Raw genomic sequence first — 20,373 nt, forward strand, 5'->3', positions numbered from 1 at the left:
TCAGGCAGTGATCCCCACCGGTGACCTGGGCCATCCTTTGGGCTCGTTGGTGAGAACCCTCAGCCTCCCGTCCTCAGTCTCTACCCTGATTGGCTGAGCAGGGGGTTATTGACAGGGAGGAGACTCAGGTCCTTGTTCTCTTTTAAGACCAAGGAAATAAGTCAGAACCAGTTCTATGTTTGATGAATTTTGCTGCTTTGCTGCATTAATGGTCTCTGAGCAGTTCATGATTCTCTCTAACATTGCAGTTCTCCTCAAATACTTGCTGAATAATTACTGTGCACTGTTGTTGGTGTGGAGCTCATCTGAAAGCACTTTATTCAGGTCATTCAATGTCTGAAATTCAAGATGTGATGGTTAGTTTGAAAATCAGGGCTCTTGGGTCCTATTCCCAACTCTGCCATGGGCTGGCTGTGTGACCTGAGACTAGTCAATTCTCCTTTCTCAGCCTTAGCTCCTCCCTCTTTCAAGTAGGGATAATAATGATCCGCTCCTACCTACCTCAACACACTCACTGTCTCTCCCCACACACACAAAGTCTCCACACTGCAGTTGAAAGGCAGCTGGCAATCTAGTAGGATGCCCACAAAACGATGGGAGAGAAATCTGCATCACTGAAAGTACAGCCATGGAGACACCACACACCAGCCTTCCCTAGCTGGCAAGAATCAAACTTCACAGAAAAGCCCCTATGGTGTCATAGCCCAGCTCCCTAAGCCCTCAGCCACAACCACTTAACACATGGGTCTTTCTACACTCAGGTTCTGTTCTCACTGAAGGGTCATTTCCAATTGTTTGCTCACACCAGCTTCCCCAGCACACTCACTGCTGTGCAGCTCTGTACGTGTGGCCATGGCTGAACAGCAAGAATTCCTGCCCATTTCCCTTCTGGCTGGAGCATGGCTAGAGTGTGTCTGTGGTTAATGATGTTACTGTAGATTGTTCATTCCCTGCCTTGGCAATTCAGACAGTCCCTTTTCCCAACATATTTCCAGCACATCAGTCTCCGGCTGGTGTCTCCTGGGCAGTGGAAAACATCTCTTGTTTGGTGCTGCCAAGGGGATCGTGCAGAGCTGAGACGTCCCTCGGCTTGGATCAAAGGGGAATGTTGGATGGAATTTATCACACAACCCTCCCTGCTCCCCAGAGCCCCATGGGGAGAATCTAGAGAGGGGGGAGTCATTCCTCCCCTGTGCTCCCAGAAGAGCTGCTAGGGCTCCTTCCTGCCAGCTACTCACCCCTGGATTCACCCTCAGCTCCTGGGAACTTTCTGCTCCAAAGGCTCCAGAGGCCTGGGGTGGGGAGGGCATCACTGCACAGTCTGAAACACAAGGGAGGTTTCTGGAATTGAAGGAAGGAGCAGAAAATGGAGAGGAAAGAAACAGAGAGAAAACGCCTCTTCTCCCCTCCCCCTCCCAGCAAGAAATGTGACCAGGACCAGCGTTAGGCGAAATGGTGCCAGGGCAAAACTTGTACTGGCACTTCCCATTGCCCCGGACGATCCGCCTCCCCGTTTACAGCTAGCTCCTGCACTCCCAACCCTTGTGCCTCCTTCACCCCTAACTCCTGCCCCTCCTGTGCCCCTAACCCTACACTGTCGCCTTTGCCCTTGCTCCCACACTCCCCTCCTGTGCAGGGCCGACTCCAGACCCCAGCGCTAAGCGCGCGCCAGGGCAGCATCCCACGGGAGGCGGCAGGCGGCTCGGTGGACCTCCTGCAGGCGTGCCTGCGGAGGGTCCCTGGTCCCGTGGCTTTGGTGGAGCATCCACAGGCATGCCTGTGGGAGGTCCACGGGCCGCGGGACCAGCGGACACTCTGCAGCCACGTCTGCAGGAGATACACCGGAGCCGCGGACCAGCGACCGCCAGGCGTCCCCGTGGCGTGCCGCCCTACTGGGGCAGCGCAAATCCTAGAGCCGCCCCTGCTCCTGTGCCACCAGCCATTGCCCCTCTGCTGCACCCCCTTCATCCCTAACCCCTGCACCCCCTCCTGCACCCATGTGGGGACACTGATCTGTGTACATGGAGCTGCCGGCATTGCTGCCTGCTCCTCCCTGGGATGCTGCTCCTCCGGGCACCCCGAGGGGCTGCAGGGCGTGGGGAGGGGCGAGAAGTGACATCATCCGAGCTCCTGCATCCAGGTCACTTTCCTCAGCCGGGCTGCATCAGGGGAGGGCAGAGAGCAGCAGCTTCTGATGCTCCCCTCACAGCACAGCCCAGCTGGGGAAAGTGACCAGGACGCATGGAGCACATAGTGTTGCTCCTCGCTCCCCCCAGCCCTCTATGGGGCCACGGAGGAGCACTGGGGCAGGGAGAGCAGTGAGCACCTTTGCACTGCCACACGGTGCCCTTTGACCCCCTGGAGCCCTGGGCGGCTGCCGGGGGGCCCCACCCCTAAGGCCGGCCGGGCTCCCCAGCACGAACAGCAGAGACACAGGGAGACTGGCCACCCACTGAGCAGTGGTAGCCTGGGCGGCTCCTAATGGAGGCTCGGGGGGGGGGGGCTCAGCCTCCCCAAACCTTGCGTCACCAAGGGGGCAGTGGGGCCCATGACTAGGGGCCCTGGCCAAATTGGCCCCCCCTGGAAAAGTCTCCCCCATGTCAGCCCCAGGGCTGGAGGAGCTCCCACTCCCTGCTATGGCCCGGGGGCTGCAGCTTCTCTGGTCTCGGGGCCGCAGCGGGGCAGGGGTAAAGGAGTGACATGGTGGGGCCAGTGGGGGAAGGGGTGGAACAGAGGTGACAGTGGATGGGGCCGTGGGTGGAAGGTGTGGAAGGGGGCGGAGCCACAGACAGAAGTGGGGGGGCATGGTTCCGGTTCTGGGGCCCCACACTTGTTCTCCCTGTCCCTGGGCTTTGGCATCACTAGCCGCTGCTGTAGCCCTGAGGATTAATCTATTGGTCTGTATAAAATGTCTTTTGATAAAAGTGTGTAGGCTGCATAGATTAATAGAATTTGCAATAAGCTGTAATGCAAGATACCTAGAAGCTTCTAGGCCAGACATCCTGGCCTATTTCCTCTGTGATGCTGAAAGCAACCTTTAAGACCCTTACTCAGAAAAGTAATAATAGGAGATAAACCTACGAAATTGTCTAGGGACTTTTGAATATCTGCTAACCTTTCACCTAGTTAGGTGCAAAGTGGGGATTTTGCCCACAAATTTCACACATATACCTGCAGATGCGTCATTTAATACGTACACAAAGGTCAGCCTATGGAAACAGGTACCCTCACCTTTCCATGGGGGAAAGACAAATTTGGGCATAGGAGGAAGGATTTCTCCCTATAAAAAGGGTGACAATCCTCCATTAGGGCAGGCGATACACCTCTCTATTTTCTTATCGTCTCAACCTGCTTCGAAGCCTCTCTCTCCTATGAAAGCTGTCAATACTAAGTCGTAGTATTAATTCTTTTCAAAGTTGTAAGTATGAACTTATTTCTGTTTTACTTTAAAACATCTAAACTAAAAGGGTTTAACTCATAACCAGTTTCTTTGTAACTTCCTCTAGCAAAGGTGTAAAATTCACTCTAGTACTACTGTTGCAAAGAACATTTAGAACTGTGATATTTGTAACTTTGTAATCTCAAACTGCTTTTAACATTTTATATTTACTTATTGCTTCATTGATTTTAAATAAAGGTCTTGTTTGACTAATTCTGTCTCAGTATAGTTTTTCTGTCACATACCTCAATCTCCTTGTATTAAATTCTGTGAAGCCTGATTCAAGACGAACTTTATCTTCTGATCACACATATTGTGAGCCATATCCATATTATTAATATCTATCAATTATTATTAACATAACTAATTAATTAGAAAATTAATTATTAAATAAAACTAAATTAAGTGGATAAATTCCACTATCCCTACTAACCCTCCCCAAATCAGGCTACACTGCTTAGTGAGTAGGGTTCAGTGGTCCCCATAATGTGGGGCATGACTCCTAGGGGGACACAGAGGAACATTCATGGGGGCACCTCAGGGCCTGAGCCAGCCCCCATGGAGGGCAGGGAGGGAGCCCCATTCAGCCCCACTCTGCCCCAGCTCTTCCCTAACCCCACCCTCAGCCTGGGCCCCTGGCTTCCAGCCCAGCCTCGAACCACTTACCCGTTTCTCAACCGTGGCTTCCGAGGGGCCACAGGCATGGCTAAGAGGGCACAGTGTGAAATGTTTGGGGAATCACTGGTTTAGGGTGATGTTCTCAATCACTTCTATGCAGTCCAATAAAAGCTATTCCTCACCCACCTACCCCTCCATCAGGACGGACTAGGTACAGTGGTGAGCTGCAGCCGGTTCGCGGGAACCGGTTGTTAAATTTAGAAGCCCTTTTAGAACCGTTTGTTCCCTGTGGGACAAACTGGTTCTAAAAGAACATTTAAATTAACAAGTGCTCCTGCTGCGGCCCCAGCTCACCTCAGCTCTGCCTCCACCTCCTGCCATGAATGCTCCTCCTGCTTCTCCTCCCGCCCTGCTTCCCGCGAATCAGCTGTTCGCACGGGAAGCCTGGGAGGGCTGAGAAGCAAGCAGGCTTCCCGCTCAGGACAAGGAAGACGATGCTGAGGTAGGGAATTAGGGGGGCCGTGTGCCCCGGCTGGTCCCCAGCCGCGGCCCACCCAAGCCCAGCGTCCCCAGCCGCCCGGCCCCGCGCCCCGGCCGCCCGGCCCGCGTTCGGCCTGACCCTCCCCAGCCCCGCGGCCCGGCCGCCCGGCCCCGACCCTCCCAGCCCTCGTCCCGGCCGCCCGGCCCCGGCCCCGCGTCCCGACCCTCCTCGGCCGCCCGGCCCTGGCGCTACCACCCCGGCCCCGTGTCCCCGACCGCCCAGCTCTGGCGCGGCCCTCCCGCGTCCCGACCTGACCCTCCCAGCCCCGTGTCCCCAGCCCCGACCCTCCCAGCCCCGCATCCCCGGCCGCCCGGCCCGCGTCCCGACCCTCCCGGCCGCCTGGTCCCGTCCCGGCCGCCCGGCCCGGCCCCGCGTCCCCGACCCGCCCCCGCCGCCTGGTCCCACGTCCCCGGCCCCCCAGCCCCGGCCCAGTGTCCCCGACCCTCCGCGGCCGCCCGGCCCCAACCCTCCCAGCCCCACGTCCGGCTCACCCCGCGTCCCCAGCCGCCCGGCTCGGCCGCGGACCGCCCGCGTCCCGGCCGCCCGGCTCCAGCTGCGACCCTCCCCAGCCCAGCGTCCCGACCCTCCCAGGCCTGCATCCCGGCTGCGGCTCCGGTAGTGTGGGTGCGGGCACGGCGGTGGCCGCGACCCCACCTACCCGGCTCGGACCGGCCCCAGCTCTGGCCCGGCCTGGCCCCATGGCTCCAGCCGCCCGTCTCCTGCTGTTTTGCCAGGGGGCCGGGCTCCGGCAGCGCGGGTCCGGGCGTGGCGGCAGCCCCGGCTGCCCGGTTCCAGCTCTGGCTCCGCCCGGCCAGCCGCCTGGCTCCGGCCGCTGGGCTCCTGCCACATCCTCCAGCTCCGGCCGCGCGACTCCTGTCGGCCCCGTGTCCCGGGCTCCCGGCTCAGCAGCGGCTGCACTGTAGCGCCGCCCGCCACGTCCAGGCTGCGCGGTACGGGGGCAGGGAGGGGGTGTTGTAGAGAGTGTCGGGGAGTTTGGGGGGGTGGGGTCAGAGGGCAGGGAACAGGGGGATTGAATAGTGGCAAGGGTCCTGGTGGGGCAGTCAGGAAGGAGCAGGGGTTGGATGGGGCGGTGGGGGCAGTCAGGGCAAGGGTTCCAGGGGCAGTCAGGGGACAGAGAGAAGGGTGGTTGGATGGGGCAGGGGTGCTGGGGGCCATCAGGAATTGGATGGGGTGGCGGGGGCAGTCAGGGTACAGGGAAGGAGGGTGGATGGGGCAGGGTCCCTGGGGTGGGGAGGCGTCAAGGAACACGGGGTTGGATGGGGTTGGAGGGGAGCTCATTCAGCCCCTGCTTACGCTTAGTATTTAAAACTCCATATTGGCCGGATCTCTGCTGGCCTTAGATTTCTCCTCATGTCTTTTTGATAGTTCAGATGAGGTGGCTGAGTGGTTAAGGTGATGTATTACTGATCCATTGTGCTTTGCATGCATGGGTTTGAATCCCATCCTCACTGGGTGCATTTAGTCTTCACAGCTTCTTTATTGACAAACATCTCCTCCTTTGGTACAATGACAGATCAAACAATGTTGCTTCTTGCAAACAAAAACCTTCTCAGAAACTCAGATCCCCCCCCCTTGCTTTAAATAAAATGTCTAAATCCCAGATTTTTTAAAAAATTCTCTAGTCCCGTATTTCTTAATTTTTATCTCAAAAGGTAACATCCTCATCATTTCCCCAAACACCCTGAGACCTCCCCAAATAATTAAAATACACCCATCCTGAGCAAGGCCACAACAGTGAACCAGAGCTAGTGTCTAGGCCAAGCTGTTCTGAAGGAGGCAACTCAAACATTTTCTCCCTGCTTCCCTTGGCAAAGTCTGACTGAGAAAACAAAATTCCCCAAACTGAAAATTTTCTGCTGAGAAACCAACGCTAGTCTGTTTGGGGACTTTGGTTTAAATGTATTAATATTATTCTCTTCTGATTTCTGAATCAGTTCAGTTCAGGCTTTGTTCTCCAGGTGTGTTTCCAGATGTTGAGTTGTGGGGGGAGAGAGTCCAAGTCATGATATCTCTTCCCCTCTTTCATAGTTTCTTCCAACTTGCTAGGAAGCTCCTTTGCTACGATGCGAGTCAAGCAGTGTCCATTGTCGCTGTGCTATCTCAGAAAAGTGCTCTGCGTTGTGGCCTCAAGAGCCATGGATGCAAGTTGAGTTACGATGACCTTTTCCTTGTCCCCACGTTTCTTAGGTGCCTCGTCCGACACGTGTCAGAAAAAAGGACCGGTTTCTTTTTGAAGCATTTGCACTGCAAGGCAGAGGCAGTCTTCTTTGCTTCCTCGAAAGATTGACCAAAGGTGGGAAGAGCAGACACATTTGGCAAGGCACCACTGGGTGCTGCATCCCTAACCTCCACTTTACCTGGCAGGTGCCTTGGTCAGCTTAGCCACGGTGCCGCTCTCTGGGACTTTTCTCCCAGCTGCTCCATTTCTCATCACTGACAATCAAAGGAAGGTGACATGGCCTCTGTGTGTGGACATCCCCAGCGAATCACAAGGACGTGTGGCACAGGCTCTCGTGTTGCAGCAATTGCAGTCGAAGCAACCGCCATGCCAATGCCAGTCACAGCAGCCTTTTCATCAGCTCAGGCTTGTGATTTGATTCTTTCCAATGCCTCTTTCCAAAGAAGCCTTTTCCTTAGCAAGCAATTACTTGGATACCAAGGGAGGTCTCTTCTGTTTCTTAAGATGACACAGGAAAATGTGAGCAGAGGAGACAAAAGCCATGCAACAAGGCACCTCTGGGAGTTGAACCCAGAATCTCTTGTTTACTAGACAGGTGCTTTAGCCAACTAAGCCATGGTGCCTGTCTCAAAAAGGTGTTTACAACTGTTCCATTTGATGGCCCAGGACAACGCCTGCACATTCCAAAGTACAGACGTTCCCCATTTCCCTCAAGACTTGCAAACCTTCAGGTGTCTGGCTCTCCGTGCACAGCAAGCCACAGCTGAGTTGACAGAGGGCTTCTAACATGTCTTCTCCCACCAGCCACTGTGATCATATAGCGGTTAGTGATCTGTGTTTCAGTCGCAGCAACCTTGGCTCAGTTCTGAGTCATGGTCACCTTTCCTTCAGCTCTAGACTTCTCCTTTGCCGCTTTCCAAGTGTGGTGGGGTGGCTGCCCCAAACAAACAGGAGAAAGATTAAGGCAGCCTTGCAGAGGCTGTGCAGAACTCAGCCAGTCAGGAAAGGGCTTCTTGGGAGACCCAATCAGGAGAAGGCTTGCTGGAGCAACCCGTATATAAAGGACTGCTGAGCACAGCAAGAGTCAGTCCATCCTTGGAGTTTGAGGAGGGAGGATTGGCTGCCCTGAAGGAAGGGCACCATGATCAGAGTAGTGCTGGGTGGGTATGGGGAGCATGAGTGACCTCCTGGCCGACTACTGCCAGACTGAGGCCCTGATACAAAGGCGGAGGAAGGTGCTAGGTCTGTGGGGAAGTGGTCCAGGGAAACAGATGGTGGGGTTGAAGGTGCACCCCTTTTGCCTCAGTCGCCGCTGACACAGGTGGCTACACCCTGGACTGCAGCTGGCCACTGAGGCAAGCATCTGGGTAGAGGACAGTTGCCCCCTGGAAGAGGAGAGAGAACTGAGTGGGGCACAGCCAGAGGGCTGTGTCCATAAGAGGACATTGAAGTCCTGAGAGCGACATGAGTCCTAATGATAGAACAGATGGCAGCCAGACGCCACTAGAAAAAGGCGCACCGGGGGACCAGAGCTAACTGCCAGGACGGCCAACAGGAGGCACTGCAGTGGTGAGACATGCCCCATGGCACCAAGACTCAGCCGCAAGGAAGGCTCTCTCTGTCTTGAACCACCACTTAGAAGGATTCTGCTGACAGATCTTTTCTTTTTATGAAAAGAGATACAAAAAAGGAGCCAACAGAGACATTAGGTTCAGCAAGGAAGAACTGTCAGGCCAAGCCAGGATTTCCTGGTTACTAGGAAGGCTCTTCAGCCAGCTCTTCCCAAAGACCACTATCCAGAGGCCCTTTAACAGTCACTGCAGATGTTCACCACAAAAGAGACAAAGAGATGCCAAAATAGAGTTCTCCACTGCCTGCAGCCATCAACTGACCAGGAGTTCTGTGCACAGAGAGGCCCCTGCTGGTGGAAAAAGGCTTTGGTAGAGACTCTTCTGACACCAGCCGTGGTCATATAGCGTTTAGCGCTCTGTGTTGTGGCTTCAGCATCCACAGATGCAAGTTCAGTTGGGGGATTTTTTTTTGTCTCCGCATTCGTCTAGTGGCTCCTTTCAACACTTGTCACCAGAAAGACCTGTTTCTTTTGCAAGCAATGTACAGCTAGGCAAAGGCAGTCTTCTCCATTTCCTCAAAAGATCACCAAGCTGTGGGGAGAGGAGACGCATTCAGCCAGGCACCACTGGGTGCTGGATGCTGAATCTCCTCTTTATTCAGCAGGTGTCTATGAAGGACATAAATCTACACCGTGTTGAGGTCAAGCATAGGAGTTTATTACACACAGCACTGGCGGAGTGTCACCTTGCTTATTAAGCTCAGAGACACTGCCAATCAATTGATTACAATAGAATATATAGGTTTTCCATGGGCGGGGGAAAGTGATGGGGTAGGCAGTTCCACACCCTGGGATAGGTTTTGCAACAAGACAAGATAGCACAGTAGCCAATGGTTAACAGGTTACATAATGTCTCCACCCATGGTCTCAAGTTAGCAAGTTAACATTTAATTAATACTTTGATAAAATGTTAGTAGTATAAAATATATATGTTGAATTCTGATTTGAGGTCCATAGGAATGGAGCAACTCTTTTGATTGTCCAACAGGTACATTCCTAGGGGTTAAAGCAAAGAAACAGTGAAAGTATATGGCAATAAAGATTGTTTTCTGTGTGTCTAAAGGCAGCATTGGTCCCTGGGAAGAGAGGTGGAAGGATGCCATATCTTATACTGACATGTGCCAACTTCTCATAAACTCAAGGTTGGATCTGTGGGAAGAACGTCTCCCTACAAAAGAGACTAACACAATAGGAACAGGGATTCTTTGTTCAATCTGCAACTCTGAATAAGACACAATTATTTAGTTCTTAGATCCAACACCTAGCAATTTGCTGACCAGGCCTATTTTAGCAAGCAAGGCTTTCTGTTTACCCCACCTTCTCTTAGCTGATCACTATTTGCTAGGCCTCTGGTCCCTTGACCATACTCTGGACTTTGGGTCTGGAAAAGAGCTGGCACAATACATACACCAGGTTGTTATATAAAATGCACATGGATTTTAACCCTTCACATACAGTAATGGCAAAGTTCTTGGTTCAGGCTTGTAGCAGTGATGGAATAAACTGCAGGTTCAAATCAAGTCTCTCGAGTCCATCCACAGCTAGGATGGGTCATTCAGTCCTTTGCATAGAGCTTCAGTTTGTAGCAAAGTCCCTCCAGAAGTATGAAGCAGGATTGGAGACAAGGTATCAGCCTTTTATAGTCTCTTGCCATGTGGTCTTTGCTTTCTTTGTCCCAAGGACACTCTATCCAGCACGTGGCATAGAAAAACCTTAGAGTTCTGTCCATAGGCAGGTCCTGCATACCTTGCTGAGTCACAAGGTGTATCTGCCTTCTCTCAATGGGTCGATTGTATAGCTGATGGTCCTTAATGGGTCATCAAGCAGGCTAGGCAGAACTAACACCAACTTGTCTGGCTGGGGTGTTCCCCGGAAGCAGAGCACAAGTTTGAAATACGGGCAGCATAGAGCCAACATTCATAACATCAACTACAAAAATGATACACTTGTAGAGATAGCATCATTATAATCAGCCTATCAGAACCTCTCCATACACCCCTTACACGACAACGTTTCTACAATATTGGCTGCAAATATACAACAGTGGTTGCAACGGTGATCTATGCAGTTACAGATTATGTCAATAACGTCACAGGAGGTGACACAGCATCAGTGAGACTGATATTGGAATACTGCCTCCAGTTTTGGTGTCCTCATTTGAAAAAGATGTTGTGAAATTGGAGCTGGAGCAGCAAAGAGCCACCAAATGTTCTGAGGGCTGGAGAAAAATGCCTTCTAGTGAGCTATTGAACAAGCTCACCTGTTTAGCTTATCAAAAGAAGATTGAAAGGTGACTTCATTGAAGTGTTGAAAGGCCTTAATGGAGAGAAAAGATTGTGTATTAAAGGGCTCTTTAATTGAGCAGAGAAAGGCGTAACAAGATCCAATGGCTGAAAGGTGAAAGAGATAAATTCATATTACAACTAAGGCACAAAAATTCAACGGAGAGGATGATTCACCACAGGAACAACCTGCCAAGGAAAGTGGTGGATTCTCCATCTCTTGATGTCATTTAATGAAGACTAGATGCCTTTCTGGTATGTGTTTGCCCCAAAAGTAGCTATTGTATCATACAGGAGGCCTGTGATATGCAGGGGGTCAGATTAGATGCTCTAATGGTCTCTTCTGGCCATAAGGTCGAGTAATTTCTGAAAAACTGAGTGTACCATTGGGAGCAGTGTCTGATGTTTTCCTGTCTAGCCGGCTTGCTTCCTAGAACGAACGCTCCTTGAGTGGGGTGATCCACAGGGAGTAGCTCAAACCTCCAAAGTGCCTGGCCAGGGGCAGGACATTAGCACAGCAAGGGAGGGGTGTGGCAGTGACATCACAAAGGCCTTTTGCAGGACCTCAGACTATTGGTCAAAGGTGGTGGGAGGTGGTGACCTCACAGAGAGATGCTGACATCAGCCAGGCAGGACAGGGTGAGGGCCAGGGAACCCTCAGAGACCCCTGTGGCTTTGCTTCAGCAAGTCTCCTTCTCAGGTCTCTCTTTGAGGACTGAGAGAGTATTCGGGTTCACGGACGTGAGTGCCAGGAGGAACCTTTTTCGAGTTTTCTCCTTCCCTTTTAGTGATTTTACTAGAAAACAGCCATCCCTGTTTAGAAGGTTGAAGCCTCCTCGAGGTTTGAAACCTGTTCAGTCTGATCCATCTGGTGACAGTTGAATTCTAGGCATGGAAAAACACGAACTTAAGGAGGCAGAATTTTATTCCGCACCTGGGATTTTGTCCCATAGAATCAGTGGGGACATTAGGGTTTGTGCTTTCTGTTTCACCTTTTCCTCCATCCCTCCCTCCCTCTTTTCTCTTTGTCTCTTGCTTCTTTTGTCCTTTCACCTGTTCCCCTCCCAACACCAGGAGCGGTGTGTGTGTGTGTGTGTGTGTGTGTGTGTGTTGCGGGGGAGTGCTCTGCAGCTCCCACTGTGGGAGGTCCACCCAAAATGTGGGGCTGAAATAGTGCTCGGGCAGTGATCCCCACCTGTGACCTGGGCCATCCTTTGGGCTCTCTGGTGAGAACCCTCAGCCTCCCATCCTGTCTCTACCCTGATTGGCTGAGCAGGGGGTTATTGACAGGGAGGAGACTCAGGTCCTTGTTGTTCTCTTTGAAGACCAAGGAAATAAGTCATAACCTGTTATATGTTGACAAATTTTAGTGCTTTGCTGCATTAATGGTCTCTGAGCAGTTCATGATTCTCTCTAACATTGCAGTTCTCCTCAAATACTTGCTGAATAATTACTATGCACTGTTGTTCGTCTGGAGCTCATCTGCGAGCACTTTATTCAGGTCATTCAGTGTTTGAAATTCACGATCTGATGGTTAGTTTCAAAATCAGGGCTCTTGGGTCCTATTCCCAACTTTGCCACTGGCTGGCTGTGTGACCTAAGACAAATCAATTCTCCTTTCTCAGCCTTAGCTTCTTCCTCTTTCAAGTAGGGATAATAATGAACCGCTCCTACCTACCTCACAGTGGGTGGAGGATGGGTATCCATTGGAGAGTGTCACTAGGAGTATCAGAGGGGTAGCCATGTTAGTCTGGATCTGTAAAAGCAGCAAAGAGTCCTGTGGCACCTTATAGACTAACAGACATATTGGAGCATGAGGTTTCGTGGGTGAATACATCTGACATAGTTAAGCAAAGAGAACAAACACCAAATCCCCCCTGTGCTTTGGGAGCCAGGTTTGCGGTGGGAATTCTGTAGTTCAGATGACTTCACACCTGGGCATTGTGATTCTTTACCAGTTTCTCTGGCATTGGGGCAGTTTTGTGCTCACAGCTGTGATGGCCGAGTGGTTAAGGAGTTGGACTTGAAATCCACTAGGGTTCCCTTGCACAGGTTTGAATCCTGCTCACAGCGAGGCCTGTATTTTAGCCAGTCTCTCACCCGGGCAACACCTCTGTACAACCCCCTGAGACACTCTCAATTCTCTCCCCACCCCAAGTAAATCCTGTTCTGCTCCTTTCATAGAGATCCCTGGGACACCACCTCACACTGTGTCCCTGAGGGGTCAGGCAAACTCTCAGCACCTGAAGCCTCTGCCACTCACCTGGTGCCCCATAGATCAGCCATAGCCCTGGGTCTGCTCCTCTCTCTAGCGTGTGAAAGGAGCCAAGTCAGTGACTCCATGGGAGCTACGGGGCTGCAGAACCAACAGAGGAAAAATAGGTGCTCAGCACCCACTGGCAGCCAGCTCCCCCCCCCCCCACTACAGGCCTTGCTGACAAGCTCCTGCTCTTCCCCTTCAGCACCTCCCACTTGCCAGTGATCAGCTGTTCAGTGGGGTGCAGGAGGGGCTGGCGGGGGATGGGGAGGAGCAGGGACGGGAAGAGGTGGGGGAGGGAGAGGAATGGGGCAGGAAGGTGCAGGGTGGGAAGAGATGGGAAAGGGTTGGGGCCTTGGGGGAAGGGGTGGAGTGGGGGCAGGGCCTGGGGTGGAGATGGGGGGCTTTGTCACAGATCCCTCTAGGGCCAGCCCTGAAGGAAGCACTGACTATCACAGTGACAATACAACTGACCAGCCTTGTGGGGAGGCTGAGGGAGATCCGCACTCACCAGGTCTCTTCTCTCCCCCAAGCTGAGCCAGACACTGCTCTCTCCTGGCTCTCACTCTAGCAGCTGGACGCCAAGGAGCCATTTCCCCACAGGACGTGCATTGAGTGCCCCTGTGGTGCTGGGGGCTGGCGCTGCTGCTGCCTGTGGGGCTGGCAGGGGCTGATGTCTGCACAGACTCTCAGCTGCCAGGCCGGAGGGGCACTTGGGACCTTACCAGACTGGCTCAGTGAAGACGGGGTTGACAGAGCAATACAGGCGCTCCCAGAGCACGGGCAGCAGCCGCCCATGCAGCCAGGCAATGAGCATTTCCCACAGTCTGGAGCCGAGGGGGAGGCGCCAGCTGCTGTTCCAGCTCCTCGGGGACAGGCCCTGTCAGCCAACAGCCACTTCTTACTCCCCACAGCTAAGGGCGTTGGGTTCCTCCGTTGGGGGTGTGGAGCAGCCGTTCGTTTTCCTGTTCGCACTCCTCTGCGGTGTGAAAATCGGGGAGGGGAGGCAGAAGCCCCACTTCCCTCCTGAAATGACGCCCAGTGGGGGAAGCCAGGACAACAGGGTGGGGCGGCAGGTGGTGGCCAGACTCTCACCGCCAGGGTCTAGTCTAGCTCAGGGTCCAGCTCAACTTCCTCCCCGCGCCACTGGCCCCCAGTCCCTTCCACCACCAGGTCAGCAGGCACTAGGGCAGGAACGGGGTGAGGCAGCAAATCAAGCTGAGCAAGGCAGGCAAAAGCGAGTCTTGTCTTCATGGGCACCTCCCAATGACGTCCTTTTTGTCTGCAACTGCTGCAAAAACATCCCGGGCAGAGAAGCAACAGGCCCAAACATTACCACACAGCTGCCAAAGTAGCTCAGTTGGGAGCGCGTTAGACTGAAGATCTAAAGGTCCCTGGTTCAGTCCCAGGCTTTGGCAGGCCCTTTCATCCCTCTTTGTGCCCTACTGGCTTGTTCTCTGGGAGCACAGTGGTGTGTCAGCACCAAAGATGAGCAGGGCTGCCCTAGAGCATTTAGGGGTCTGGAACAAAGCATTTTTGGGAGCCCGTTCAATTTAAAAAAAGTTGCAATACTGTATTCTCATGGGGCCTGGGGTAAATTGCCCTGCTTGCCTCCCCTCTGGGTGGCACTGATGGTGAGTCTCTGATCTTGGGCTCTGCAGTAGGAAAACATAGAATGGGCTTCTGCCCCTAGTTGGCCCACCTGACCTTTACCAAGGAGAGATGGGATCTGTCTTTCCCAATATGGCAGGAAGAGAGCAAGGCAGGGTGACCCTCAGGAATGGTGCCAGAGGGCTGCTGGGCAGTGACAGGCAGGGAGTGGGGGTGAAAACTCCTCTGCGCAGCTGAGCAAGGGCAGTACCAGGGAAGGGGCATCTGTAAAAGTGGCCCTGTGGAAGGTGGCAGGGATTTGGGGGCCCAGGGGGAGGCGCTTGATGTTCAGTGCCTTGGAGCAGCTGGACTTGGCCATGGTGGGTGTTCAGGAAATGCACGTTAACAACTCTAGGGTAGCTCAATAGGCAGAGGGTGATTGGAGGAAGGGCCTCCTGGCCAGGGAAGAACGATGGGGCTGGAGGCTTGTTTTTCACATTCACGGTGCTAGTACAGAAGGGCTGGAGCTCCGACCAGGAGGTCATTACTGGTGGGCTTTGTGCTCTGTGGCACTGGTTACTGCTATCTTAGTGTGTATGGTCCCCAGTTACGGCTTGAGAGGGAAGATCAAAGGCTCCCTTCCTCTGCACTGCATGATGTTTGTTGTTGGGGGGGATTTTAATTGTGTCAGCCGGCCTGAGCACCGCTGGTCCTGTTTTCCCAACCGTCAGAGGAAACATTTTTACAATGAGCACTACCTGGCGCAGGTCTGTAGTGAGGTCGGCAGAGGAGCTCACTCCAGCCACAGAGGGGTTCACCTTTCTGCGGGGACAGGCCAGGACTCGCATTGACCGGATTTATACTTAGCTTTTGTGTCTTTAGCACGTTGCTTCTCAGATTCTTTCTTGTCCTGACTTGTTACACTTTGACACTTAACAGGGCAGAGTTTGTGCACCTTCCTATTATCCTCACTAGGATCTGATTTCCAAATTTTGAGGAATGACTTTTTGCCTCTAACAGCCTCCATTACTCTGCCGTTTACCTAGAGTGGCGTTCTGGTGGTGGTCCTATTATCGCTTCTGATTTATGGCAAACGTTTCATCTGAGCCTCTAATTGCGGTGTTTTTAAATGCTCTGCATGCTGCTTGCAGGCACCTAACACTTGTGACAGCAGCTCCTTTTAATTCCCATCCAACCATCTGTACTTATGCCGATAGGTCGACTTTAGGTCTTTAACTTTGAGCGGTAGCTGAGAAGACGGTAAATGGGGCAGAAACCCATTTGACAAACCTCTTCATTTCCTTGCTATTTCCTGACTTCTTTATTCATCACCTTTTCCTTATTTCCTGGGTGAGGCGGCGGCCTGCCAGGGAGCTCCCCGGCACCTCTGGCTGCCTGGGCTGAAGGCAAGAGGCAGGCCTGGGCGTGGCGAGGGACTCCTGTCCTGGAATGAGGCCGCACTGCTTCCTGGCCCCCTTTTCCCACCCACACCGGCAGGCGGCTGCTGCGGGAGAACACGAGGGAGGCTCTCGGGGCGCTAGGCAGCGCTGTGTGTGTGGCTGTCAGGGGAAAGAGCCGAGGCTCCCGACTCGACCTGCCATTGACTCGTGTAGCTCTGCGCGCCGTCAGCCGGGGCGGGCCAGGCTGCGGACGTGACTCAGGCTTGGGCAGCATGGCCGCGCTTTCCTGATGAGGTATAACCCTGGGTGTCAGGTCGCTGTGCAGCTTTAATCTAAACTGACCAGCAGCCCACAGCCTCCCCCTGGGTCTGCCCCACCTGGTTCCTCCTTACAGGCCGACCTTACCCCCTTCAGCCCCAGATTCACCCCTAATCATCCTACTGCCACTCAGAGCCACAGCCGTGGAGGTGCTGAAGGAGGGAGGGGTGACTCTAGGGTGGGGTTCTTCTCTAACGATGGCTGGCAGAAAGGTGGTGCTCAGCTCTGTCAGCGACCTGCCCAGTTGCCTCGCTGCCAGGGGATGCAGACATTTCTGTAAGGTGATTAAATGGGTATTTGGCTTCTGAGTGAATGTGAGAAATGTGCAATTATGAGAGGAATTTCCATCTATCTTTCTACCGCTCTTCAGTGGCCTAATGGATAAGGCATTGGCTTCCTAAACCAGCTATTGTGGGTTCAAGCCCCATCTGGGGTGAAAAACTCCTCTCTTCTTGTATAAAGTACTGGATCTTCAGAACTGTCCTCCAGGAACAGCATCTTCCATTTGACAAATGCTTTCTAAACCCATCAGTAGCAAACAGTTAATACTAGTGTTTGTCTGAGAATAGAGTGAAGGAGTGTTTACTCTGACACAGACAGAAAGAGCAAGGCTGTTCTGAAAGAGAATGGATCTGTCTGGAGACAAAGCAGCCCGTGAGACTGAGCAACCGTGTGAAAGAAGAGGTTCAAATATGTTAGGAGTTAGGTTGGCCTGGCAAATTTAGCGCTTGGCTACACTTGCAGATGTAGGCGCTGGGAGTTAAACCAGCCCTCGGAGACCACAGCAGGAAAATGCTGCTGTGTGTTTACTCTGACAGCTGCAAGTGCACTGGGTGGCCACACTAGCAGCTCTTGCAAATGCCACAGAGAGCAGTGCACTGTGGTAGCTATCCCAGTGTGCAAGTGGCTGCAATGTGCTTTTCAAATGGGGGGCGGGGGTGGAGTGTGTATGTGGGGGGAGAGACAGTGTGTTTTGGGGGTCTGAGAGTGTGTCAGCATGCTGTCTTGTAAGTTCAGAGAGCAGCAGACCACCCCTCCCCCACCTCTCTTTCTCACACACACACACCCTGCATCAGCGGCAGCAGCATTCCACACTAATGGTTGCTTTGTCCCGGAGCAGATAAGCAGCCGCTGTCAGAAACAGAGCTTTGAAAGGGAATATCCATGCCGATTTCAAAACAATGACCACAGTGGGCACTTGACTTCAGGGGATTATGGAACATTTTCAGAGGCCAATCACAGTGCAGTAATACAACACGTCGTCACACTCACACCTGGGCATTTCAGCTGAGGCAAAGTGAACTTTATGCTTCTCATGGAGGTGGGTTACCGGGAGCGCTCCAGCTGCAGAGCCCAGGCGCTCCATGTGCCTTGCCAGTGTGGACACCTCAGGAGTTAGGGCGCCCGGGGCTGCTTTAATGGGCTCTAACTTGCAAGTGTAGCCAAGCCCCTAGACTTGCGACCTGACACCCAGGGTTATAAGGCCGACATAGTGACCCCCTTACTGGCCTTGGGGAACCCCAAACCCTTGTTACTAAGGGCATTGAGGAGTCTCTGTCCCTTAATAACTTCTGGGAGCTCCCCAGCAGGCTGCGGGCATCAGCCGCATCCTGCCTCACAGGTTAGACTCTTGGCACTGTGCCAGCCGCCCCCTCGCTTGCAGGCCCCATGTAAGAAGCAGGTGGCTCGGTGATGGCAGAAAAGGGTTTTGATTGATCGACCTCTGTGTGTCCCTCTGCTGGCTTTTCTTCAGCAGCGCCTAGCGGCCCTGGCTCCAGGCTAGTGCCTGGTGAGCTCTGGCACTGGCAGGAAGCGCTGCAGGGTGCTGGGCAGCGGCCCTGGCAAACCAGCTGCTGGTAGGTGTCTCTGTGGTATCATGGGAAAGTGAGTGCAGCTGTTAATGGAAAGGAGGGGGGGTTATGCTCCCCCAGGGATGCCACTGAAGGCTCCTCATGGGCTCCTCAAGGTCTGCTGGGAGCCGTGATGTTCCCCTTTTGCCGCCTTGAAGGCTCCCTCCTGGACACAATGGGGTCACCTGCTGCCTACAAGAGTGTGGGGGGCCACGCTGCAAAGCCCATCTCCAAGCAGCCACGCCAGAGGCAGGCTTAATCCTCAAGGCCGAGCGCAAAACCTTCAGCCGGGAGCGTTTCACTCCCTTCCGCCTCCGCCCAGCGGCAAGGGAGAAGCGGAGAGACAGGCCGGCTCAAAGACACCTCCCTCCCACTTCCCTGTACGCTGTGCAAAGCTCTTGGCCTGCCTCATGCCTCGTCAGGAAAGCGCGGCCATGCGGCCCAAGCCTGAGTCACGTCCGCGGCCTGGCCCGCCCCGCCCCGGCTGACGGTGCGCAGAGCCACGCAAGTCAATGGCAGGTCGAGTCAGGAGCCTCGGCTCTTTCCCCTGACAGCCACACACACAGCGCTGCCTAGCGCCCCCAGAGCCTCCCTCGTGTTCTCCCGCAGCAGCCGCCTGCCGGTGTGGGTGGGAAAAGGGGACCAGGAAGCACTGCAGCCTCATTGCGGGACAGGAGGCCCTCGCCACGCCCAGGCCTGCCTCTTGCCTTCAGCCCAGGCAGCCAGAGGTGCCAGGGAGCTCCCTGGCAGGCCGCTTCGCCTCAGCCACCTCTTGCCTCATGGCCTAGGCTCTTGGGGCTCTGCTGGTCACCCGCTCGCTTGAAGGCCCAGAGGGAAAACAAATGAGCACACAGGTAGTAGAGGATGGTTTTGAATCTACTGACCTTTGGGCCCAGCACACTTCCACTGCACCACTCTGCTAGCTTTTCATCCTCTTACCCCCCAGCCACCACTATCCGGATTAGTGCCTTACGAGCTCTCGCGCTGGCAGGCAGATGCACAGGCTGCTAGGCAGATGTGCAGGCTGCTAGGCAGCTGCCCTGGTCACAGGATTTTACAGCTTATAGAGGGTAAAAGGGATCTATTTGGAGTTTGGACCCCATTGGGAGCTGGGCAGACGGTTTAAGATCGGGTGGCATAAGAAATACACAATCTGCAATAGCCCCAATTGGGGGTAAAGGGCTTTGGTGTGTGGAAGGGTGCAGGGTTAATTCGGTTTAACACTGCTAAATTTGGTATAAACGCGTAGTGTAGAGCAGGCCTAACAGGGATCTCTGGGGAACAGACGTCATTGCTTTAAGAGCAGATTGCTTAGTGTGTACATCTCTTCTGAAGCACGTTAGCACCTTTGGCTCTTGCAATGTGTGCTTCTTGTGCGTAACTGTTCCGATGCGTCATTCCAACGTAGCCAGTTCCAGTTTGTTAGTCCTGCCTCTGTGAGTACAAGCTATGGAAGAAATATCTGATTGGCTGAAGAGGTGTTCCTCTCTTAGTTAGAAGAAGTGATTGGTGAAATTCGAGAAGACGTTTATTTGTAACAGAAGCTAAAGAGGCATTTTAAAAAGTTTCTTCATATGTCAGGTGCCACAATGAGACATGCATACAGTGTGCTGTTTGTCAGTCTCGCTGTCTCTGTGATCATAGTGAGATTTGATGTATTAAATTACACACTGTAACCACTAAATATAGGCACTCTAGACGTTAGACTATAGCCGTGGGAGGTTGTTTTAACACAAAGTGATTGGTCTCCCTAAGTAGTGTCTGTTACAGCTATCCCCCTATTCCATTTGTCTGTTACAGCTATCCCCTATTCCATTTTGTTTCTTACAGCTGTCCCCTTACTCCATTTTGTTTTTGTTCTCCTCCTGTGGCCGCTCCCTGGCTGTTAAGTTGTTTACCAGGGCCACTGCCCTTCTCAAAGGGAGGGCCCCTTAAGTCGTTTACCAAGAGCCATTGCCCTTCTCAAAGGAATGGCCATTTGTGCTGCGTGCTAAGTGGGACCACTGCCCTGTTCAAACAGTTAGTCCTGTTATCACCTTGTTAAACCTGGGCTTGGTGTAGGGTAGGCAATGTCCAGAGCTGCAAGACCTAAAGTGGCCACATAGCTGAGCATATGAGTCATATCTGTGAGCTCAGAACTTGCCCAGGCATGTCCTGTGCCTACCTGCAGTTTTTCCCTGTGTCTCCTCCCCTGTGACAGAGGGAGCCTATCAGGATTACTGGTGGGAAACTGCCTAAGTTTGCCTTT

At 53.4% G+C, this 20,373-nt stretch overlaps 2 non-coding genes across 2 annotated transcripts; one reads left to right on the forward strand and one right to left on the reverse strand.

Annotated features, from left to right (window-relative positions):
• Positions 1-7,347: 7,347 nt before the first annotated feature.
• On the reverse strand, positions 7,348-7,421 carry TRNAT-AGU. Its single transcript has one exon. It is a non-coding gene; the product is annotated as a tRNA-Thr (tRNA).
• A 5,280-nt stretch (positions 7,422-12,701) lies between these two features.
• On the forward strand, positions 12,702-12,783 carry TRNAS-UGA. The gene has a single exon. It is a non-coding gene; the product is annotated as a tRNA-Ser (tRNA).
• The last annotated feature ends 7,590 nt before the right edge of the window (positions 12,784-20,373 follow it).

This window comes from Mauremys reevesii, linkage group 12 (genome assembly GCF_016161935.1).
Source record: "Mauremys reevesii isolate NIE-2019 linkage group 12, ASM1616193v1, whole genome shotgun sequence".
In the NCBI taxonomy this organism is placed as follows: domain Eukaryota; kingdom Metazoa; phylum Chordata; order Testudines; family Geoemydidae; genus Mauremys; species Mauremys reevesii.